The sequence below is a fragment of the Labeo rohita genome, chromosome 18 (genome assembly GCF_022985175.1).
Source record: "Labeo rohita strain BAU-BD-2019 chromosome 18, IGBB_LRoh.1.0, whole genome shotgun sequence".
Lineage (NCBI taxonomy): Eukaryota > Metazoa > Chordata > Actinopteri > Cypriniformes > Cyprinidae > Labeo > Labeo rohita.
Genome location: NC_066886.1, coordinates 32,637,580 through 32,662,687, shown reverse-complemented (window position 1 = coordinate 32,662,687; position 25,108 = coordinate 32,637,580). Strand labels below are relative to the sequence as shown.

The 25,108-nt window shown below is 36.1% G+C and overlaps 1 protein-coding gene and 1 long non-coding RNA gene across 2 annotated transcripts in view; one reads left to right on the top strand and one right to left on the bottom strand.

Annotated features, from left to right (window-relative positions):
• The window catches only part of sema6dl (sema domain, transmembrane domain (TM), and cytoplasmic domain, (semaphorin) 6D, like), a 108,028-nt gene that overhangs the window by 25,942 nt on the left and 56,978 nt on the right, over positions 1-25,108 (top strand). Inside the window, exon 2 of the mRNA XM_051134620.1 lies at positions 6,864-6,952. The gene's annotated coding sequence lies outside the window, so the exon portion shown is untranslated. The remainder of the gene's footprint in view (positions 1-6,863; positions 6,953-25,108) is intronic.
• Positions 699-25,108, bottom strand: part of LOC127180538 (uncharacterized) — a 105,291-nt gene continuing 80,881 nt past the window's right edge. The window contains exon 4 of the long non-coding RNA XR_007829660.1: positions 699-732. This is a non-coding gene — a long non-coding RNA (uncharacterized LOC127180538). The remainder of the gene's footprint in view (positions 733-25,108) is intronic.

Genomic DNA, 25,108 nt, shown 5'->3' with positions numbered 1-25,108 from the left:
ACTGAGAGCGTTTCTTCATCGCTCTGTTCTCCTCCCTCTCTGAGCCGCTCCATTCTGTCTGTCACCGCTTTTGTTCACTTGTGGGAAACAGAGTTCTCTAAGCCTTTATTCAGAACAGAGCTGGAACCCAATCAAACAGAGAGAGAGAGGGAGAAAGAGAGAGAATCGCTAGTCTGATGACTGGCATGTGAAACAGTAAATTGCGGAGTCTCCAGGCACATTAGAACCAAGAGGAAAAACCAATCACCTCCATAATATCTCAATTATTTCCCATAGATCTAATCTAAGAGCAAATTGAGACTTTTGCTTAAGTTTCCCGATAATAAGACCAAAGCAATCCCACATGATCCTTATTGGAGTTTCAGAAAAGATTTTAACAGTGTTAATTTCCTCTGTCTGACTTCGAAGACCAAATCTCTTCTTAACAAATATTTATTTTTCTTCTTATTAGTATTCATGTTATAAATCTGTACTTTATGTACACAATTATTTGCTTCTGTTTAAAGAAAAAAGTTGACACATGATTGAAGCAAAACAGAAAAATATATATTATCTGAAGAGTGCTGAATTATGAGCAATCTGTAACGGAAAAAATAAAAATAAATAAATAAATAAATAAATAATTGTGTCTAATCAAGATGGTACAGCTGCTTAAAGGGATAGTTCACACAAAAATTAAAATTCTCTTTACTCACCTTCTTGTTGCTTCACAGCTGTATGCAATTCTTCTCTCTGAGAAAAACACACACACAGAGGCGTATTAACAATTATTATAAATAAAACTGAAATACTCTTCAAAAATCTTGTTTTGTGTTCCACGAGTTTGGAATGACATGAAGGTGAAAAATTGATGCTGTTTTGGGGTGTATTGCCCATTTAAGTAGGAGCAGCTCCAATCAAGTAACTCACAAGTTGGCTTTAAGGTTGCCAGATGTTCTTGTGAGATAAAACTAATGAGAAATAGGGAATACTCCAAGGCAAACAAATTTATGGAAACTTGTTTGAATAAAAAGAATAAAAACTGAGTTAAAAAAAAAAAAGAAAGAAAAAGAAAAAAGGTAATTCAAATATAAAGTCACCATTCTCAGAAATAAAGTCAGAATTGTGTGATATAAACTCGCAACTCTGAGAAATAAAGTTGCAATTGCATGATATAAACTCACAATTGCAAGTTATAATGTCAGAATTCCGAGCTATAAAGTTGCAATTCTGAGAAATGAAGTCAGAATTGTCTGATATAAACAGGCAATTGCAAGTTATTAAATCAGAATTGTGAGATATAAACTTGCAATTCTCTGAATTGTCTTGTCTTTTATTTTTCTCCTTATTACTGGACTGTATAACTTGCAATTGAGAGTTTGTATCATAATTCTGAGAAAAAAGTCAGAAATGCGAGATACAAAGTTGCAATTGCGAAAAAAAGTCAAAATTGTGAGATTATCCCGCAGTTCTTTATATCTAGCAATTCTGACTTTATAACTCCCAATTGTGCATTTATATCTCACAGTTCTGCGAAAAAAGTCAGAAGTGCGAGTTTATATGTTACAATTCTGAGAAAAAAAAAGTCAGACTTGCGAGATGTAAACTCGAAATTGTGAGAAAAAAAGAATTGTGAGAGTAAAAAGTCACAATTACCTTTTTTACTTTTTATTCAGTGGCGGAAACACAATGTACACGTAATCAATCAATCAATCAATCAATCAGTCAATAAAGATAAAAACAGTAAAATAAAATGATAAAAAAGTTGTGTGGATGGATAAAAGGACCGATGTGTAATATACATGAACGCATGATCTCTCTCAACTCCCGTACTCTCATTCTTTTGTCTTTTATATTCTAAATATCATGCCCGCAGTTTAGAAATGATGCCAGGGTCCAGTAGAGGGTCACAGCTGTGTCCTTTCATCAGATTACCCTCCAAATGAGAGAAAAGACCCCTCTGACGGGAGCCAAACCACCCCACGGTCAACAGCTCAGAGGCGTGTGTGTGCTGTGTTTCGTTAAACTCGGCCTCATCTTTCATAAACCATGCTTTCATAAAGTTCAGCTTGAGCCTGCGTGTGTTTGTGAAGAGCTTGGAGTCCAGCGTCCAGGACACAACAGATCTCTTAGGGCTGTTTGCGGCTGGTACTCGCTTTAGCTGGCACAGAGGGTGAAACAGCCTGGCACGGCTGCCCTCTTCTCTCTCTCTCGGGCCATACCCGGCAGGACGCCAGCCTGTGCTAGTGAGGCCACTTGTCTTTTAACAGAAAAGAAGGTTCTCTATCTTCTCCATCATCTGGCAGGGTCAGGCCTCATAGAGAGAACAATGGCTGCATACATCCAACCAGAGAAAGCAAACATAGACCGTGCCGGGCAGCGGACACACTTACAAACCATCCCTCATCCAGCTCTATGTGTATGCGCAAGTCCGGCCCGGTGCGGTTGTTGGGATGCCAAAAGGTTTGGATTTTCCCAGGATTGCCATGCGGTTCGGTGTGAGAGTTTGTGGGCAGGAAGGAATCTGCCCTCTTTCAGTGGCGCTCAAAGGAAAACTGTGAAATCGGCTCTGAACTGCCGCAGAGGACAAACAGAAGAGCAGAGGAGACAAACCCGACCCGACTCGACCCAACTTACTGGAGGCTTTTCAGAGCTCTTTGCAGTGGAGAATGACATCACTCTCCCAAACAGCCAACACAAAGACACCGAAAAAAATGCTCACAACATCACGACCTGAACGCGCATGCTGAATTTAGACCAGCCCTCTCCTAATCCTGGTTTCCTCTAGTGCAGGTGCTTCAAACAAGTTTCCTAAGTTATTCTGCACATCTTCATGATCAACCTGAAGAACTTGTTCCCTCTTTCGGTTGCCATGCAACAGCATTTACAGAAAGTGCCATTAGCGAGGGGAAATGTGGGTTTTCTACTGTGGCGCCATATTTATGCACAATGGTTTTTACATGCTAATCCAAGGCACAGTACTGCCATTGCAGATGTCCAAAAAACATGGTAATAAAACTTTTTCAGTGTAACACTGCTCGAGCAATTTAACAGTTAAAAGATGCATCAAACCAGGATGGTATTAGAAGGCACTTACATGGTACATTTACACTTATGATGATACTGAATGATTACTACATCCATGTGCCACGGTACAGTATGGTAGAGTGGGGTAAGATGAGCCATTTTTTACTCAAGATATGGAAAAATGAGGAAGTACAATGAAAGTATCTGAAGTAATTTCAGGATGTATTATATCATTTTAAATGTTCAGAATGTCAATTTGCCCCAGGTTAGGAGTAAGTTGACCCGAGTCAGGGGGTAAGATGCACCATCTGGGTGAAAACTGACCATCTGACAAATCTAATTCAAATAACTTAATAATCAAATTTCATTTTACAAACAGTCAAATTTCTTTCCTTAAAGCTAACCTAAAGAAAATAAAACCGATCAAATGAAGTTTAATTTTCCGTCTTTAATTGTTTGCATTTCTGAAGCAATGTGTTCAACACCAAAGTTTTAGCCTTCTCAAAAACAGACTAAACAGAGAGTTTGATAAGTAAAATTAAGTAAAAACTGAATTAGAATGAAGGAATAGATGTCAATAAAACTAACAAATATTGTAATCAAAAGATTCTTGGCATGGTACCTTTTCTGCAATGTTGGATCAGCCATTAGGGACTACAGGTTGAAAGATATATATGATTATAATGTGGTGAAAAGCATCTTCTGGTTCTCAGAGAAGGATTTTGTACACTATCCCTATCAAATAAACAATATATGTGAAAGAACTAAACCAGTTGCGTGATATCACATTAAAATGCCGGTTTATACTTCAGAGATTTAACTTAACTTCAGTGCCTTATGGCTCACTTTGCCCCATAGCTGGCATTTTGGGGGAAAAAAAACTAGGTAGCTTACCAATACAGGCTAATATTTAGCTAAATAATTTGCATGGTTTCATTTTTTGATAAATCACCTATATGAATCATAAATATTTTTTTGGACCTGGATAAATTTGTTTTGATGTAACAGCATTGCATCTGTTATGCTAAAATTTTACATTTTACTTTGACAAGCCAAAACTGTTTTTAGAGTAAATGGGTGCCTTCCACTCCTCCTATGTGTTTCTCCTTTTCACAGTCTGACAGAAATGATATGCGATTCCAAATTAATGGTTAAATGACAGTAAACGTGTACAGTTGCCAAGATACAGGGGGTGGGTCAAATTACCCACTGGCTCAACTTACCCCACTCTCCCCTACTTCAAGGTATTTCAGAGGATACCATGAAAAATGTTTTGTCCTGGCAAAAGTCACCACAAAAACAGAAGAAAAAAAATGTGGAGAAATTGTACCTTTGGGACAGTACCCTTAAAATTACATTTTTGTACATTTACTCCTAAAAGTAGTTCATAGTACTACCTTAAGGCTACACACAGAGATGGTCTTATTATTGGATTATTGGGAGATACCAACCTCCACAGCTCTACCACTGGAGAAAGTCATCTTGGGTCATGCCTTGATGATCACATTATAGAATTTCTGTCAGAGTTGTGCTACAGTAAAAACTGAATACTTTCTGCCAAAAAAAAAAAGTCTGTGACTTTTCTTCATACTTCAGCGCAGTCAAGTATCTCTAAAATGGGCATTCATTCCCTGCATATGGTCTCCCTGCAAAAAGTACAAAAGCTGTCACTGGAGTGATACCTTTTCAAAAAGTGCACCTTTGTTCCTATTCGGTACCAATATATACACTTCAGGTACTAATATGTACCTTTAAGGTACCAATATGGACCTTTTAGGTACAAAGGCATAACTTTTTAAAAGGTAACCCCTTCAGCGATGGTTTTGGTACCTTTTTTATTGGCTAACCTTGGAGGCTTGCCTTAAGGCATTATTAGGTTGCTTGCTAGGTTGTTCTGGGCTGTTACCAGGTGATCGCTTACTGGTCATGGTCAAAATTTTCCTAAGTCTATATGATATTCTGGTCTCTAGATATGACTTGGGTTCTTCCTTCATTGTAAATCTATGGGATTCTACATGTGTTTTATGGCAACCCTGTTTTATGGTCTGTCAGGTGAAAATTGTAAGTAATAGCATACCTCTCCTGAACAATCTGCACAATTTGAGGTATCATTCATTTCTGTAGCACAAATGGTGCAGGACTAGTTATGTGCCAGAAGTTTGATACCTACAATTGGGGTTTGTTCACATCCATAATCCTCAGTATAAACAACAGTAATAGTGATACTAGCAAGCACCACAATGAAATGCAGAAAGGATGGAATATTAACTTACAAGCTGTCAGATTGAACAATTAGTTTGATATGATATAGCCGACGGTCAGAGATGACACATACAGAAATATAAAAGCAGCAAACAGCAGCAGTTCAGTAATGGATACCAAAAGGCTTCAGGCAAACAGATTATCTAGCCAACAGTTTCCTTAAAAGAGCCCCTACTCAACACTCTTCTGAAGTAAACTAAACTGATGCTTTCTCCATGTGCTGCGCCACACACACATACTCTCTCTCTAATGTCATACACACAGAGCGGTAATCAATCCTGCTGCCAGTGTGAGAGCAGACGTCTTTCTCAGATCAGCTCTTCTGCTACGCTGCTAACTCTAAATTACGGCTTTGACTTCACAGCCCAGCACGAAGCCTTTCCTCTAAAACTCACTCTCATGCTGTCTGATGAGATAAACACCACAATAACACTTGCGATCAATGCACACCAGCCTCTGTGCCTTATTTCAAGTCAACATGAAATCAAAGTAGGCCCTTTTTATTCATCATTATGTTTTTGTTCATGATTAATCTGTGGACATTATGCCAAAAAAGAAAAAAAAACTCTTCTTGCTCCACTTCAGAAACAACTTCTTTTTGGCTGATATCAGAAATCCCTCTTATGTTTACAACCCCTTCCCTAAAATCACCTGGCTTTTTTCTTTCACGTAACTTCCACTTTTCACGATCCAATAAATTCCCAAACCATCATTACACTAAGAAATGCAACCACGATGTGAGATATGAAGATATTAGGGAGGAACTTTTTTATAAAGGCTTTTTGACTTTTAAAGGCTTTTATTTTGAAAGTGTGATGTGTGCAAAGCCGTATCTGATTATTATGTCCTTTTCTGTGCTATTGAGAGAGAAAGAAAGTTGTGAGACTAAACTGTTCATATTTAGCAACACACACACATACACACTCTGTGGTCTTCCTTAACTTATTTTTAGTGTGAATGTGGGCAGCATTCAGGGTTCAGAGAATGTTAGCTGCATTTCTGAATGCCAGAGTGTGTGTTTGTGTGATACTGTTTAAACGCATCCATCCGCTCTTTTCCTTCCTCTAAATGTCTTTGAACCGATCAGAGGAACGGAACACTTAAAGTTAGTTCATCTCGTGTTTTTCTCTCTGCGGGTCTTATCTGTGGGGCTGTACTTGAGCTGAAGGCATTAAGAAGCTTTACGCTCCACACAGTCTGACCGCAAAAGGTCAGTTTTGCAAATTGGGTTCATTAATCTTTAATAGTACAGCAACTCCACAGAACCTCTTCATCCATGCCTGCAGATTAAAATGAATCACATGCTCAGAAAGATTAGTCTGTTGGGAATTTTCTAGGGGTGGATGAAAACTGTCCAGAGAGTCTGGAACCTTTGGGCTTACTGAATGATGGAGAAAAAAAAGAAAAAAAAAAAAAAAAAAAAACACCTGACTGACACACTTTTTCTGTTATCCGTTAGAGCTACAGCCTGGAATAGAGGATGCTGGCAATTCTGTGCTGTGAAATTACAATTATTACCAGAGTATCTACTGTAGTTATAGCCCTGTTTTTCTTCAGATGGATTGTTTGACAGCTCTTGTCTCTTTTCTGGACAGGACTGTGAAAAACTGACGTATCTAACAGCCATGTCCTTCTTCATGCCCCACTGAATGAGATGAAATCTCATATGTTGCTGTTTCTAAAGGTAAGACAGCAGTAAATTGTCTCAAATGCGGATAGACACAATAATGAAACATTCTGCAGAATAAATACACCCAGAGGAAAATCTTATTGCTCAGCAGTTGGTCTGTCATAGCTCATGAGACTAAATTGAGTTCTCGTTTATATGATTGAGGTATTAAATATAACTTTGTCTTAGATATTTACCTTACAATTCCTTAGGAGAAATAAAAACAGACAGAAATTAGACAAATTGTTGGCACACTGACAGCATGGCAAGCAACCAGGTAGTCTCGTTTCCACTCTTCTATAAAGCTGTTTTGCTTTTTCATATGTAGAGTTGCAAATTCGAATTCAGATTTTCAATTTCTTACAACTTTTACATTATGAGCTTGTAATTGGGCAAACTACTGATTCAAAGTTGTTTCCACAATACCAGTGATGAGCTAAATCACGGTGATGCTCGCACCATGATCTCATCTGGGTCAGAGCATCATGACATGGATTCATCCTGGAATCATTTATTAGTGTTTTTAATGAGAAGCAGTTCTACAGCAGATGGGTCACCTGTTCTTTCAACCATAATGATAGACTTATTAAAGATTTATGACTCATAAAAAAAACTCATCAACTCCCCCATATCTCTCTGTCCAGCCTAGACACAATATGTTTTCCAAGGAACTGCCGGTTAAGCAACTAGTCAAGAATTAATACTGTATATAAAAACTGTTAAAATACAGGAGGACCGATAAAACTTGCCCAATTTACAAAAGGTAAAGAGAAAGTGCCTCTGTTAGCAATGCTAACAAGCAGAGCAAGAGGCTAAAGTATTTTCTCACATCTGCATTGCACATGTCTTGGCTTTTTCTCAATATCTCTGATGTCACACTATAAAATATGATAAGCAACAATTGTAAAGGATAGAAAAAAAATCACATTGTGCACCTGGGTGCAGGTTGTTCATATATTGTCCTAGAGTGTGATTTCTCACCCTGCACCTTTTTTTGTGTGTGGTGAAAAGCAGCAGTGCAGCATTGCATACCAACTGTGAACTGTTCTAGAGTCATGAACCCTATCACAAATTACTTTTCAAGCTTTTTTTCTTTCTTTTTTCAGTTCAGACCAGGGGTGGGCAACTCTGGCCCTCGAGCTCCACAGTTTATCTCTAAATACACTTGAACAAGCTAATCAAGGTCTTTAAAATTACTAGAACAACGCCACAGGCAAGTGAGTTTGATCAGGGTTGGAGTTAAACGTTGCAGTGGATTTCAAGTGGATTTTGGTCTGGTTTAGACCAAACAAACCCAAAAAAATAAATAAATAAAAAATTCTCCAAATATAGACACCTTTGACATGTTGGTCGACACTAAAATGAGTTATTTTCACTGAGAGCACTATTGTGGAAGTCCTCTGTGTGCAAACCCTGATCAGAACTGTCAAATACAGAACAGCAGCGAGCTGTCAGACAGCTGCAGCTTCATATTTAATAACACATCTGCTCCAGAGCACCAGTCGCAATCACGGACACATTTGAGACACTTCACAGAGTGTTGATACTCATCAAGAATGAGCAATTATGGAAAACATTTATCGGTCATCGGCAAACCTCTCGAACAGCCTCTGTAATCTGCTGAGTTTGAAAGTGAGAGTGCTGGATTGATGCTTGGATGGGTTTTATATGCAGTCAGCCCTGCCGAATACAGCTGTCCACTTCCCCACCCACCAGCTAAAATTTTAGATTTTATATTCCATTTCTTGCTGCATTAATGATGCCATCATTACGGCCAGTAACAGTGGAGTATTAATGGCAAATTATCGGTTCTCTGAGCAGAACCAAATGGGTTAGCACAAACCTGCCATAAACCTACTCGGCGGTGAAACCGGACAGCACTTGAAGGTTCTAAAGTTCACTGAAGCAGTGCAGATGGTGGCAAGAGCAGCTAATTTTAACCTTTACTGCCTCTGCAGTCACAAAGTACTGGACTGTATGTCCTCTTTTGGCTCTGATGATGAAATTTTGTGAGCTGTGAGTTTTGTCTGATGTGCTGCTTTGAAGTCCCTGAAAATGCGTGCTAAAGTGATTTTGCCCAAAATACTACTACTACTACTAATGGGTGTGAATATTATTTTTTCATCTTACTTATATTTGCATTCTATTAATTTATCAATACAATAGATCGAATACACCACTTACATGACAAGCATGTATTAAAGTGCGCCTATTATGGATTTTTGAAAATTACATTTCATGCAGTGTGTAACACAGCTCTAAGTGAATTAAAATATCCTGCAAAGTTGTAAATCTGAAAGCGCTCCTTGTATAAAGTTATTGTCTTTAAAAAAAAAGAGTCGATTCCGAGTCATGCAAATGAGTCGTTTTTAAAACTAATCTGAAGCTGTTTCAAATTGACGTCAACATGAAACATTAGCATATTGCATATTGCTGGAAAACTTGAACCTCCCCTTGCTCAAACACTGTAGTGGATTCCTGTGGATAGCATCATGTTGAGAAGATGCTGTGCTCTGCACTGTGGCGGTAAATCATCAAAATCATCATACATCGCTGCAGAAGTACCGACCCAGTATTTACAAAGTGAACATGCAAGGAGGGTCAAACACCCTTTACAAAAAAAAAAAAAGAGCGAAAAACAGCAAAGTTGGAGGAGAAAATGAGATGGGAGTTTTTCGACATACCCTAACGGTGTTGAAACGGAGTGCAGAGTACGCATACACATCACAGAGCTAGACAAGGTGAGCATTTGTGGTTAAAAAATTGTATAAATATTACATTTTTTAAGAAAATGAACAATCATTTTTTTTAGATAAGACCCTTATTTCTTGCCTGGGATCAATAAGAGCCTGTTGAAGCTACACTGAAACTGCATTTTAACCTTCAATCCATTGAGCATCACTGAAGTCCACTATATGGAGAAAAATCCTGGAATGCTTTCCTTGAAAAAAATCACGACTGAAGAAAGAAAGACATGAATATCTTGGATGAAAGGGGGGTGAGTAAATTATCAGGACATTTGTATTCTGAAAGTGAGTAATCCTTTAAAAATTGTTGCTGTCATGTACTCTGTAGCATGCAAAATACGTATTTAGTTGTGTGTGTTGTGTTTGCTCTGTGCAGCTCGTAGGTCTCTGGCAAACCGGCTAACAGCAATATCTGTTCGCTCACAATTGTCTAGAAATGTGTAGACGAATAGTGAATGTTTGTTGACATTATTATTTGGAGTTCTGATAAAGAATAGAGCAATATGTTGGTGTACAAGCTGCAGTGTTTTATCAATATGTTTCTGCAATGGGGTGATGCATATACCATGGCTGTTTGGGTGTTTAATGTAATTGTGTTCAATTTCCGACATGCGCTGCATGCAGTAGTACAGACTGGGTCATCGAACCAATCACCGCAGATCAGCTTCACACAAAGGAGGAAATGAATCACTGAGCGAACCGTCATGTCGTAAATGCATATTATAAGACAATGAAAGTGTTTTTTGACCTTGCATGCATGTCAACCTGGACTCCCAAAATCAAAATATGAATCTTTCATAATCCATAATAGGGGCACTTTAATTTCTAAATTAAAATCAAAATCAAAACTTTTTTTTTTTTCAAAATACATAACCAGTCACAAATGTTGGGGTGATACAAATATCCTCATACAAGAAGTATGAACTTGAAGGAAGAACTTTAAGTAGTTTAGCATTTTTTTTTCTTAGAAAATAAATGAATAAATGAAGATTTTAACAAAAATGCTTCACTACTTATTAATATGTAAAAACTGTTGTTACTGTTGTCACCTGTTGTCAAATCACATTGTGTCCAACATGCAGAAATATGCATAAAATAGAAAAATAGAAGCTTATGTCATACAGGCCAATAAGTCTTTTAAAATATCTTATTTTGAACTTTTCATTACAAGGGAAGGCTAACTCAGGTTTTAAAATGTCTTTTAATGCAACTGATACTTTTTACAATTAAAATATGTAAAAATATTTAAACAAAACCATTACTTAACCAGTAAGTATTCCCAATAAACTTAATGATCAGCTTCCATTATCATTCATTACTTGAAATACAACCAACTCAAAAAAGTCAGTGCTAAAATAGAATCTTTATTTATTTATTTTTATTTTTTTCTTCCAAACTGGAAATTATTACTCTAGTGTTCATGTGCACTCATCTCACAAATAAGATCATTCCAATATGACTTGAAGGCAGCAATACCTCCATCACTTCTGCAAGGTCTAATCAAAAATGGCAGGTCAGGGCAGATTACAGGGTTCAAAACTGAGCAGTAGTTATGAACTGCTGTGTTACTGAGTTGGCCTTTTAAGTGGTTTGCTTTAGTTTGACGTATGGATGGGTCTCAACGGGTGGGTGGCTTTCCATCTTCTCAGATTCTATGTTTGGTTGAGTACCACGCAAGGTATTTAGTGGATGAGTAGGAAGCCATGTGTCGTGAGGATCAACAGGGTCAAAAATGCTATTTGGCTTGGAGAACCTCAAAGAATAACGGTCAGTTGGGTTGGTATGGCTGATCAATTCAAAGCAGGATAAAAGTTTTAGTCAGTGAATAGTGTGAGTAAATGATGACGGAAGCCATAAACTGTCTACAATTTATGGAACTCCTGTCAGGTAATATTGTAATAAACAGCAGTGTGGCAAATATGTGATTGGTGGAAATGCTAAAAGAGATAAAACGGTTTTACAGAGACTTTGTATCCAGAGACAATCAACTCTATCTCAGACCGAGATTTACAGTTCTGCTCTTTGGGAAGCGTCCAAACCAGACAACCATATTAAACTTGAGGACAAAAGGACAATAACTGTACAAATCCAATTTACGTTTAAGCAAAAAAAAAAAAAAAAAGTAAACCAGGAAGAGATGTTATCATTTAAATTTCATACTCTGTACTCAATTAAACTTGATACACTGAGTCCAGTGTTCTCTAGGAGACATTTGTAAACTTTTATGACCCTAAATTTCGCCTCACTGTCTAAGGCCTTTAGTGAACTCACATTATGCCGCTTACCCATTAAAATTAATTTAGTTTAGCGTGACCGCAGCCCCACAGAGAGCCCTGTGGGTGTGTGAGCAGTGAGTGTGTTGGGGTGATCAGGGGTCAGGGAAAATTTCCTGGCTGTGACTGCAGACGAGCCCCTCGCTGCTGTTCTGCGCATTAAACAGTCCTCCGAATGCTCTTTAGGGTTAGTCACTGGCGTCGTTTCAGCAGCAGGAGAGCTATTAGGACCCTCTGAGGAGGGGGGTTTATATACACACAAATGCTTACCAATATCATTGCCAGAATTATTAACTATTTAAACACAAATATAATAAAATAATAATTCAGTAATAAAATTGAAATAATTTATGTACAATAAATGAAAAAACTAAAAATAAACACACACACCAATATTATATATTATATAATATTATATTATTATATAAGAAAATGTATTTTAAAAAATGTAATAAAAGATCATAGGACAAATAATAAATAAATATAAAACATTTTATGCATTTAAAAAAAATCTAAAACCATTATTTTATTAAATACTGTAATAAAGTGTATTTTAAAATTTGTTTTTGTACTTAAAATTGTAATTTTTAATGTGAATGGCAATCATTCAACATTTTATGTGAATGGCAATAGAGTGTGTATTAGAATACAAAGTGACTCTCTGAATTGATGGGGGGAGCTTGGCTCATGAATATTAATTATATGAGGTGACATTCACCCTGTAATCCTGACTGATTTGCTCAAAGCCAGACATTGGTAAGAAGGCGTTAGCCATGGCAGGATTACCGCTTACTGTTTGTTCAGCCCTTCATCAATGCAACTGCTAGGTTTGGAAGTCGTTATTTTACATAATCAGTTACAAATGGAGGGACAAACTGGGAAATATCTGACATATAAATGACATCCAAGATAATAAGGCAATATTTTTTACCAGCTCTAACAAAAAAAAAATATATATATATATCTTTGAGTAAAATTTTAGTAATAATAAACAATAAGTATAGTTGTACATATTTTTTTTTATTAAACATGCAGAAAAGCTATCATTTAACTCCATGACCGGTGCTGGGGGAAAACACATTACAAGTAACGCGAGTTATGTAATAATATTACTTTTTTCTAGTACCTAGTAAAGTAATGCATTACTTTTGAATTTCTACGAAAATATCTAAGTTACTTTTTCAAATAAGTATTGGCAGTTACTTTTTTCCCCATTTATTGATTGACAAGTCTCCTGTCGGGAAATTGGGAGTAAACATGATGTTATACACTGTAAAAAAAAAAAAAAAAATTGAGTCAATAATTTGACTAAAATAATTAAAACAATTAAAATAATTAAAATAATTTGTAACCTGGCTGCCTTAAAATTTTAAGTTCAGTCAACTCAAAAAAAAAGTGTATTCAACTTGAAATGTTAAATTATACTAAGTGACAACTTAGATATTTGAGTTGAATCAACTTAAATTTTAAAGCAACTGGGTTACTTACCCATATGTTAAGTTTAGGAAATACAAATATCTAAGTTGTTACTTAGTACAACTTAACATTTCAAGTTGACTAAACTTATTTTAGTTGACTAAACTTAAAATTAATTAATTCATCTCACTCAAAAAAAAAACAAAAAAAAAACAGATTCAGTATTCCTCAAAATGAATAAAAACAGTGAAATGCAAACTCAGAATATGACGCAACCCTGCAATAATTAAATATGTTTAATAAAATAAATATCTTTTATGTATTTAATCCCATTTTATTAACCAGTGTCTTTGCTGCTGACTTTCGATGATGTAATTCAATCATACTAATAAGCAAAAATTACTTTAGATAAACATTTGTGCTTCATTTATAGCTGAAGAGTGATCTCCTGCATAAATATACTTTTCTTTCAGCCTGAGGTGAATTCATTTCACTTTTGGGGTAAAAGGGCTTTTTACATTAAAATTGTTTTATATTAAAAACAAAGAAGCAAGCCCCGCCCAGATTTAAAAAGTAACACAAAAGTAACGTAACACATTACTTTCCATAAAAAGTAACTAAGTAACGTAATTAGTTACTTTTTCAGGGAGTAACGCAAAATTGTAATGCATTACTTTTAAAAGTAACTTTCCCCAACATTGTCCATGACATGTATGGAAAACAGCAGCTTATGATGCAAAACATTACTTATTTGTATATCATTTTTTTACCCAATGTAGCTTGGTGACATATGTAAATCAGCAGAAACCTACCACTATGTTCTATACACCACGTAAGACTTACAATATTTGCACATGATCAACAGATTTAAAAATCAATAATGCCATTAACAGTTCCATTAAAGGCCTATTTCACACCTAAAGACTCTAATGTGTTGCAGTTATGATTTCTGAAGTATTATTTTAACTTTGCTTCCTAATGTAATGTGTCTTTCACATAAACTTCTAGAAAAATGTGATAGACAGTTCAAGCGTGGTCAAGTTTGTTTCATAAGGCAGAGAGCAGAGTCTACATCTGATATAATAAACCTCTCGATTGCACCACCAGAGTTCTTAATGCATTTATATATGTGTTATGTATTCGTGCAATGAATGAGTCATCTGCTGAGGCGAGTCTAAAGTGGTACCTTATTCTGCTGACGCATATGTGTGTGGTTGTGTGTGTGTGTGCTGAGGTCGAGTGATGTCATACCTTCATTTGAATTATGAAATGGAAGACCTGACAAAGGACGCAAGTAGCCAGACACACCTTCTGTTGTTCGACATATGTTGAGATGTTTTTAAAGCAATTAAATGTCCACGTGGAGAGGTGTGTCTGTACTGATCAAACATGGATAAATGGAGAGTGACACAAACACTGATCCTGTGTTGCTTTGATCAGATCACCCTGACAGCACAGACAAATGAGGTGAACTTCAGCCTTTGAACTGAACCTCACACATACGCCATCACTAATCACTGTGCCACACACAAACACATGCCACACACATAAATGCCATTTGTTGCTTTAAAGGCTTCATACCCATTGTTTTGTATCATTTTAGGGTGTTTCACCATAAAGCTTTTTGTGCAAAATGATTCTTTTTTTTTTTTTAGTTCAGGATGGCCAGTTCTGCTTCTGGAGGGCCATCTTCTTGCAGAGTTTAGCTCCAAAACACTGATTTAGCTATAAGTGTTTTTTTGTTGTTGTTTGTTTGTAAAATTCCATGTCCTGAAGACATGAAAACTTTTGGGCTTTTTAAACTTCAAACAAGATTTACAACACATTTAATGTTTGCAAAAGAAGGAATAAAAGCGTCAGCTGTGGTGCCCTGAATAATTCTGTAAAAATACAGTAAAATTTTAACCAATTTTAAAGAACAACTACAAACTTTACATTTTAAAAACTGTTATGATATCCAGAAACAACAGGAACAGTTTTATATTGCATTAGTATAGCCACACTGCTACTAAACCAATATACTAACAACCACCATAATAACACAAGTGGTAAAAAGAAAGACACATGAAGAATCAAAATCCATCACAAGTAGCTACATTCTGAGGTAAATAATGATATATAGAAAGTGCGAAGTGTCATGCACACATAAAAAACATCATCATGGTAACACATAAGACTAAAATAATGCAATAGACATTTATTTACCACCCTAATGTGTATTTAAAAAAAAAAACACAAAGAACATCAAACCATCAAATGTGAAGTGTTACATAGGGGATTCTGGGAATGTCAATTTATATACCATTGTAAATTATAAGATGGCTTGTTTTTTTAAATTCCAAATACTGTACACTTATTATATTTAACATATATATTTTACTGTAAAATTACATTAAATGCTCTAACAGATTTATTAATATTGTTTTACTCCAATCATTAGTCCTTCTGGTATTTAGGAATAAAAGTATTTGTTCTCTACCTCACTGTGGCTGGGTGGGCCAAGTTTTTGAAGACTGAATAGAAGGTTTTAACTTGTTGATGCATGAAGTTGGCTGCTTGTGTTCAAATGTATCAATCTTCCTGATTTCAGTACATTGCGAGGCATTCCGAAATGAGAAATCTGTTCAGTTTAGTTTCTATGTATGGTCTGTTTTTCATCAGAGAAGTTTTCAGTTCTGCATGTTAGCCTATGTCTACATGTATCACAAATCCCCCCTCCCCTCAAACACCTGCCCCACACCCACCGTCTGTAATTACAAACATCCTGTATCATGTGTCACTGAGGGGTATTATGGGAAGGCTAATTGTATCAGTGTTTCTGTTAGAGCAGGACACAGTGCAGAGCATGTTTTGACTATGATGACGAATGCTGGAGCCCTGTGCATGAGTGCCAGTGAGACACAAGCAGAAAGAAACGCTCATCCCTTCTTCCTGCCCTCCATCACACTCTCTCTTTACTCTCATCCATCAGCGCTGTGACCTCCCGCTATAAACAACAAAACGCTTTTATCCAATGCTGAATCATCTCAGGCTGTTTAATCACAGAGCAGCTCATTGCTTTTATAAGTGCTGTGGTCAGGCAAAGGGAGAGTGAGAGTTTCCCTTACATAAATGTTTCTGGTTTCTATGTGAGTTTGAGTGTCCGTGTTTGAAAATGTGGTGGATGGCAGAGGTTTGTAGAGTTGATCAGACACAGATAAACATAGGCAGAGCTCACATGAATCAGTCTGTCAGAAAACATTACACAGCCCACTGGAGGACAGCACTATCAGCAGCCCTTCACTAACATTAACACATCTATCAGGCTTCAGTGGCTTCAGGTCCTTGTTCCCTTCCTCCTCTTTCTAGAAAAACTTTTCACAGGATCACAAACAATTTATACATATATGATCAGTCATGTACAGTGTAAAACTCATCAATGGAATTACTCATTTGTTCATGAACAAAGGCTTTTTTATTATTATTATTATTTTAGGGCAATTACAGCATTATGGATGTGACATTTTGCGTTATGGATGTGACATATAAATGCTTACAGAATGTATGTGTTACCAATATACTGAACCATTTGTTGATATTTTAATAAACCATTGTTGATAGAGTCTAAACATCAGACAAATATCAGTCTATGCACAAGTTTTCTATGTTACAAAAAATAGGAAATAAGTATGCATTATGGATGTGACAAAAAAGGACACCGTTTTTGAGAGACTACATACTTTGTAGGATTTCTGTGAATTAAAATGCACAAACCACATGCAATAACACCCAACAAATAGAGAAGCGATAGCTCTTCACAGAACATATAATTGTTACTTTATTTTATATGTACGGTTATGGATGTGACAAGCCTGAAAGTAGCACTTACCAGACTATGGAAAATCATGCACTAAAAAAAAAAATAATAAAAATGTTTTAAAAACTTTAAGAGAGACCTCACATGGACATTTGAACCACCAAATGTTGACATCTGTGCTATCGGTATAGTAAAAACCTTTGGTAATAACTTTACTTTTTCATGGTAAGGTTGACCTTTGCATGGAATTGCCCTTTATTAAAGTAAAATAGCAAAGGAAAAAATGTGCAATTAAAACATTGTTCCAAATAATAAGAAGAAAAAAATAACAAATAATAGCCTAACAATAAGACAATAACAAAATATTAACTATTAACTGATTAATATGGAATGTTGATAAAAAAAGACTACATTTTGTCAGCACCAATAGCCTAGTGGTTAGCCTTTGTGCTGCAGGTGACCCAAGTTCGAATCCCAGCTCGTGGACCTTTCCTGATCCGCCTGCTTCTCTCTCTCTCCCACTTCGCTTCCTGTCAAACTACACTGTCCTATTTAAATAAAGGCATTAAAAAAAGACTACATTTTTATTACAAAAATATACTAATAAAATTGATCATGTAATAATGCATTTACATTCTTGACATCTTAAGCAAATTTCAGAGATTCAGGACAAACTGTTTTTGAAAACTGAGTTTCAAAAGATGGTCTTTGGGAAATGGGGAGGAAGTTTTAATTTCTGAGAATATACTTTCATACATCTTTCATCTGAAAAGATGAAGGAAACCTCATGATATGACCCCTTTAAATAGGCTCACTTGAGAACCAAAATAAGTGAACCTGATTACTTGATTAAGTTTGAGGGAAATCATTACATAATTACTTTGAGGTGATGTTCTGTGACTGTATTCAACTTGTTCAGGATTAAAGTGTACCCTTTTCATTTGCTTTAAAACTAAACCAAAGAGTGAGTTAGAGCAGAGGGGGATGGCTGGGGTATTAAATATCTCCTCTGAGATGTTTTGGACGGTGCAGATTGGTGAGAGAGCTCGGCTCGGCTCTTGGCTCCTGCTGAGCTTATGAGACTGCAGTCACAGAGTTTTAAGGATCCATTTCAGACCCTGACCTACAACTTACAGAGGTGAAAAGTGGCTAGAAAGACTCTAAAAACAAGCTCTAGAAGGATTTGGCAGTGGATGCCAGAAGAAACACTAGTGGACCAGAGCACAATATAAACCTCAAACAATAAAAATGTCCCGTGGCAGTGAGGTCAGGAACAGAGGGGGAGAAAAATGTTGAAACTTTTTAAACTTGGTTAGACGGTTTGCTCTGAACCAAGTAGGTCTATGATACCTACAGGGTCTATTATAAGCTAAAAGTATTCCCAGTCCCATCTCAGTGGCATTTGTCATGTGATTAATTATTTAGGAGCCACAGGATAATGATTATCCTAACTATGATGTACAAGCCAGCAAGAGAAGAAAAAATATGAGTCCATTTCATGCTTTTTAGACATATTCAGACTTCTTAAAGGGGTCATCAGATGCAAAGTTCACTTTTATATGTTGTTTGATCATTAATGTGTGTTGGCAGTGTATGTACACATCTAGCCTGATAAAATCCATGCAGTGTTTTTTAATTAATCTGTAAAAATAATATCCCCTTTTTCAAAGCCATTCTCAGATGCCTGTCGGTGTGAGTGCTCCCACGATAGTTGATTGACATGAGCGTCTTACTTCAGACCCGCCTAAATCAGCGGTAACAGTCCGACCTCCATTGTTTCGATGCCGGAGGAGGGATGTAAGTTAGACATGAGCCGCTGAAGATGCAGTGGATTACGTTTGTTTGTGAAGGGAATGCGCCTCCCGATCTACATATATCAGTCTATGTTCACCCGAATCATTTGTGAGTATAAGGTTTTTTTTTTATGAATCTTTGCAATCACCTTTCCTAATAATGTGCTAGTTAGCAAGTTTAGTGGCTAAATGCAGCTAAAGTAAACAGGCTCATCACTCCACAGAGAGAAGAGAGGGGCGGGGCGAGCAGAGCTCGTTAACATTTAAAGCAGCCTCGACCAGAACAGGATGATTGTTGCAGAGCTGATTTTGACAAGGTAAAAAGGGTGTTGTTTTACACTACCATTGAGAATTATTAACCAAAGTATATTATAGACTTTTCATTAAGACCCTAAAGAATCATATCAGCTGGAAAATGGGCATCCAATGACCCCTTTAATGTACCTAACTTACTCCTTATCCGCTTTTACACCAACCAAACAAACTAAACTCTAATGTCAAACAGACTCAAGTCCACATCAGGATGTCTAGTGTGAAAGCACCCTGAGTTACCTGTCAGTCCACACTGCATCTTCTACTTAGACGGAGTCACGCTCGCCTGAAGCGACAAACGCTATTTTCAGCCATCATTATTATCCGTTCTGTGATAAATCTGGAGTTTATAAACATTCTTCCTGCGAGACAGTACGAGTCTTCCCCCTGTAACCTCACACCATGACTAACAACTGCCCTCTACACCAGCTAATGCCTATCTATTTATCTAGCAGCTAATAAAGGTCTATGTGTGTGTGTTTCATAATTCCATCCAAACAATCAGCTTAATGGAAGCCATAAGCAGATGGCTTTATTGCCGTTCGTCTTTCAGATATTACCATAAACACTAACTGCTGGCACAGTAATCAGAATTAAAGAGCACTCTCATTTCATATACACACAGACACTCACGCACACATGCAGATGTGGGCAACAGTAATGACAGCTTTATATGTTATAGAGAAGTTAACATACTCTAGCCTGAACTGGTGCCACTTTCACAGCAGATTCATTTAGAGACACAGCGCTGAATAAATCTGCTGAGTTAAACGCAGGCCGCTTCATGTTTTTCTCTATTGCTGGATAGAAATCGGTGCAATTATATCAGCTTAACCCATCAGATCTGTGTTTATTAACAACTTCTTAGTCTATTCATACACTCGCGCAGTTAAATGATTCATATCCGCCCAGGAACATTGTGTTGAAAAGCCTTGTTAGAATTCTGCTTCTAAAAAAAGGTGTTTATTAATTTCGGATGAGTGACCCTGATTGCTAAAATGTGTGACAAGAACAAATTTTCAATTACATCGATGTCTGGAGCCGGATTTGGAGAGTGTCATACAGACAACAATGCTGATTTAATTAAAGTTTCACAAGCCTGATCACAGATAGAGACAGATGCGGAAAGATTTTCAAGAGTTTGTCATGGAAAACGCACCTGTTCTAAAGGATGAAATTCATTTTGCCTTGTGCTGCAGTCACCTTATGACAGAAACATCAATAGTTAGCAATTAAATCAAGTCTATCAAAATCTGTCCCAGCAGGCGTCAAATTTGTAATTATTTTGTAAAGATAACTGGAGCTTGTCTTTCTCTTCATTCAGAAGCGAGACACACAGTTGCACATTGTTCCTGCCAAACATACACTCTTTTGTCCATCTGTGGACACACATATGATCACAGAGACCATTATCCTGTCGTTCTGCTTGTCAAAGGAAACACACTATTATGCTCATACACACACATACTTATACAACTAGACAGAGACAGTTGGAAGAAACAGGTGGACTTTAACTAGGGGTATGTTTAAAAGACAGCAAAGTACTACAAAATAGAAGATTTTTTCCTTTGCATTTCTGAAAAGTTTTGCATACAGTCAAAACAATCCCCATTCACAGAAGTCTGTGAAAACTACTAAAAACTTTTTGTGCTTTTTGTACTTCTCAGAGATATACTTAAAATGACATTTAAGTATACTTGACTTATACTCAGAAAAAGTCTAAATATGTTTAAGCTATACTAGTCTCCGAGAAGCCATGTTTTCATTGTTACGTGGTAGGGGGCGCTATTACACATCTTCTGTACAGAATTTCCGAAACACAAGCGAACAAGAAACCGAAACAACAGATGCTTCCACATGTAATCTAACACGATCATCAGACATAAAACAGCATCAAAACTGTGTAATGGAATATGGAATAAAATGTTGACCAATGAACAGGTAATAATGACTGTCAAGCTTTGGGGTGTTGATCAACTCCATCTACGTTTTGATTACCATTCTGAATCCATTTCAGTGTTTTTTCAGCGTTTTGTTCAAAATATTGTTCATTTATTTATTTACTTTTTTAATTAATGAAACGTGTTTATAAATACTAGAAACGTGTTTTGTATACTAGAAAGTGGGACAATTTAGTCCCAAGGAGTATTGAAAAAGTACACTTACAAGTATACTACTAGTACACTGACATATGTATACTTTCTACATGATGTATACTTAAAATTATACTTGAACTTTATTTAAGCATACTTAATCAAATAAACTTAAAGTATACTACTTTTTGGTAGTGTCTTTAGGCTGAACATGTGCCGCGCATGACATCACCTTTTTCACAAAATTGTGTTTTTATATTTTACATGATAACGGTATAATTTCCAAAAACTTGCAGTTTAAAACACGTTTTTTGAAAGTTTGCATTTTCAGACCCCCAAAACACCATTGTTGTGTTAACAAATGGCCAAAATGCATGAAAGATTTTCTGTTTTTAGTTTAAAACAATGTTATGTAAAAGATAGTGTGCTGCCTATCTAGGCACCATTCTATGCACTCCCCTTGTAAAGTTTGTTCCAAACAGTAAGCAGCAATATTAGCTCCCTTCTAAATATCAAATTATAAGGCAACATCATGTGTCATATACGCATTCCTAGAATGCATTTCAATGAGCTCGGTGAACAACTTAATCCATGATTGTGTATGAGCGCACTCAACACTATAATTGTCCTAGACTAAATTTAATGATAACTTAATGAGCACCATTATCCTTCCAGAAAAAACTATCATATTGTGCCACTGCATGCTCAAAGCTCCAACCGTTATATTATGTTGTCTACAGATACAAAAAAAAAAAAAAAAAAAAAAAAAAAGACAAATTTGACTGTTTTACCCTCTATTTATTTTTCATTTTTTTGCTGCTTAGAGAATGAGTTTAGTAACATGCTAATGTAAAAAATTGAAATCAAATATGAATCTTACATCCTGTGTATTTTATGGATGGCTTTCAGAGTTCGCACTGTGTTTTTTTTTTTTGTTTGTTTGTTTTGTTTTGTTTTGTTTTGTTTTGTTTTTTGTAGGTTTTTGCAGTAATTATTTTGTCCACAAGGTTTACAGTCGGAAATGGAAAAGATGAAAAAAAAAAAAAAAAAAAACAATAAAATACGAGAGATTGCAGCAATGACAGACACACACATTGACAAGTGCTTGTGTGAGAAATACACACAACTAGTTTAAAAAAATACAGAGATATTTTATTGGTCATAACTTGACCACTAAATAAAAACAAAACTTAAACTATCATTTGGAGTATGCTTTTAAAGACTGAACCATATGCAGTACACATTACTAGTATACTTGCTTAGTATGGTAGTATATTTTGGGCTTCAGAAAGCAGTCAATAGCAAGATTTTAAAACAGAACTACAACTTCAGCAGGGCAGGCCACTGTGTTAACAGTCCAATGATTCAAACTCACTCATACAATAACATCATTGTGATTGGAGCCTCATTTCACAGGGTCAGTGAGTCAGGTCAAGGTCAGAGGTCAGTGAGTCAGGTGCAGTCTGCAGCACCTGCAACTCAGCACAACGCACCACATAATAGAGAGCTGAGATCAACAAAACACACTCAAGTACAGACAAAGAAATACATCAGTAAATGATAACATGCACACGTGATATTTCTTTTAGCCAAATGTTCATGTGTTAGAAAGAACTTGTAGAAATGTCCAAACAGCAGTCAATTGCTTACCAAGGAAAACAAGACTCTCCCAGTTCCCAAACAGTAACACATGCACAAGCCCCATAACATTGTACCTGTGTGCTGAGTGTGGTGGCATTGAAGGGAATTGTGGGTAAACAGCCATATGGTCTTCCTGCTGGAGTGCAACCTGTCTAAAATGCCTTTATACAGACATACTGCTTCACACCTGAGTCTGTCACTGACCTCTAAAGTATTAAAAGCTGGTCAATCTGCTTTGGTCTGATTGGAGTTAATCAGAACACGTTTGAGAGGAACATGTTTATGATATGTGATCTATTGCAGAGCTTCAACTGCACAGCTTAGACATTAATCTGATCTTTAGTCCCTTCTATTGCTAATTTACACTTGAGTCTATCAGTACACCAAGGCAAAGCAGGGCTCCCGTTTCCTACAAAGCAGAATTCACAGCTAGTTCTTACACTAAATATTATGGTGCCTATACTTGTGAGATGATGAGCCATGTCTAGAAATTTAACTGAACTTGGGTCCCCAAATAATCAGATATGGCCAAATTGTTCATTTGTGATTGAAGAAACATTAACAGAGCCATTCTCAGCATATTAAGATTAAGGCCTAAGATTAAGAATGAATGTGTGCATGATGTGAATTAATTTAATGAATGTGGTTACATGGCTTGCCTTGAAGAAGCTTTATAGAAAAATAATGATAATAATAATAATAATAATAATAATAATAATAAATAATGATACTAATAATATAATAAATCACATTTTATTTGCAAATAGTTTAAATGCATTAGACTACTTATAATAAAACATTTTTATATTTAAAATAATACTAATGATACTAATAATATTAATAATGACCACTAATTCCATTTAAATCTATTAATTCCTATAAATAAAAAGGACAATTACTTTTTGAGACTCCTCCTACAGAGAAAGACAGAGAAAAAATCAGAACATGCTGCAGCCTTGCCTGTCAGTTCTGGAGATGATTTTACCTGTGGCCCAACAGCATGCAATCCATATACTCTATGAATGCTCTGCATACCCAAGCTTTTCGAGAGAATGAGTGTGGGGATTCATTAATTAATATTGACATAAAACCGTAACTATAGAAGCAACATATATTGTATTTAAATAATATAATGTTGGAAATATTCCTGCAGTCCTCAAATGATTAAATTGCCAAACTAGTATATTTTTGCAATATTTTCCATTTACAGAGGGATTCAGGCAAGCGGTTCAATTACAGCTTTGGTGTCTACACTTTATTGGTATGGATCGTTGACATTCTTCTGTGTTTTCATTGTTTGATTTGCATATGGGACATTTCATGCGCTAGAAACCATAAAACGTACTGTTGCCAGATATGGATTACAGCATATCACCTAAATCCAGATGATTCCAAACCAACTCAACTAAATATTATGAACACACTGTAAAGTAAACCATAACTGCATATTATCATTGTTTTTTTCTTAAAACAATTTGTAAAAATCCACGGTAGACATATTTCCTCATAGTTATGTCATGCACCAAGTAGTCTACATATTATTTGGCAACATGCATTAAAATGTAACAATTGAATTCACAACAAGAATCCGAGTGTAAATTTCAAGGTAGCAAAATGGATACATTTAAATCTATGCCTGCCATGTTTTTTAGTAGTCTCTGATTTTAGTTTGTAAGCACCTCTGTACTGTTCATTAGGTGTGTTCAGTTACATCATAGAAAAAAAAAAACAAAAAAACCCCCAAAAAAACAGGAGAAAGTAAAAGCACGTTCAATTTTTTAAACTCATTTTACCTCACTGTTGCACTTCCATGGGTTAACAATGCTTGAGTGGTCTGGCCATTATCAGAATTAACTTATAAACAAAGAAAATGGTTCTCTTATAAACTTCCTTAAGTCCCAGTGTTTACCAGATTTTTGTAGAAAATCAGCCCATGAATAACTTGTTCGTAGGCATGACTCTGCCTGTTAAACATAGTATTTTAACACTGAAAAGCAGCACAGCAACTTCCAAAAAAAAGTCTGACCACTCTTACGAAAAAAGAAGTTTATTCATGTGCGCTATTAGTATACTTCTTTTAAACTAAAAAATAGGAAAGTA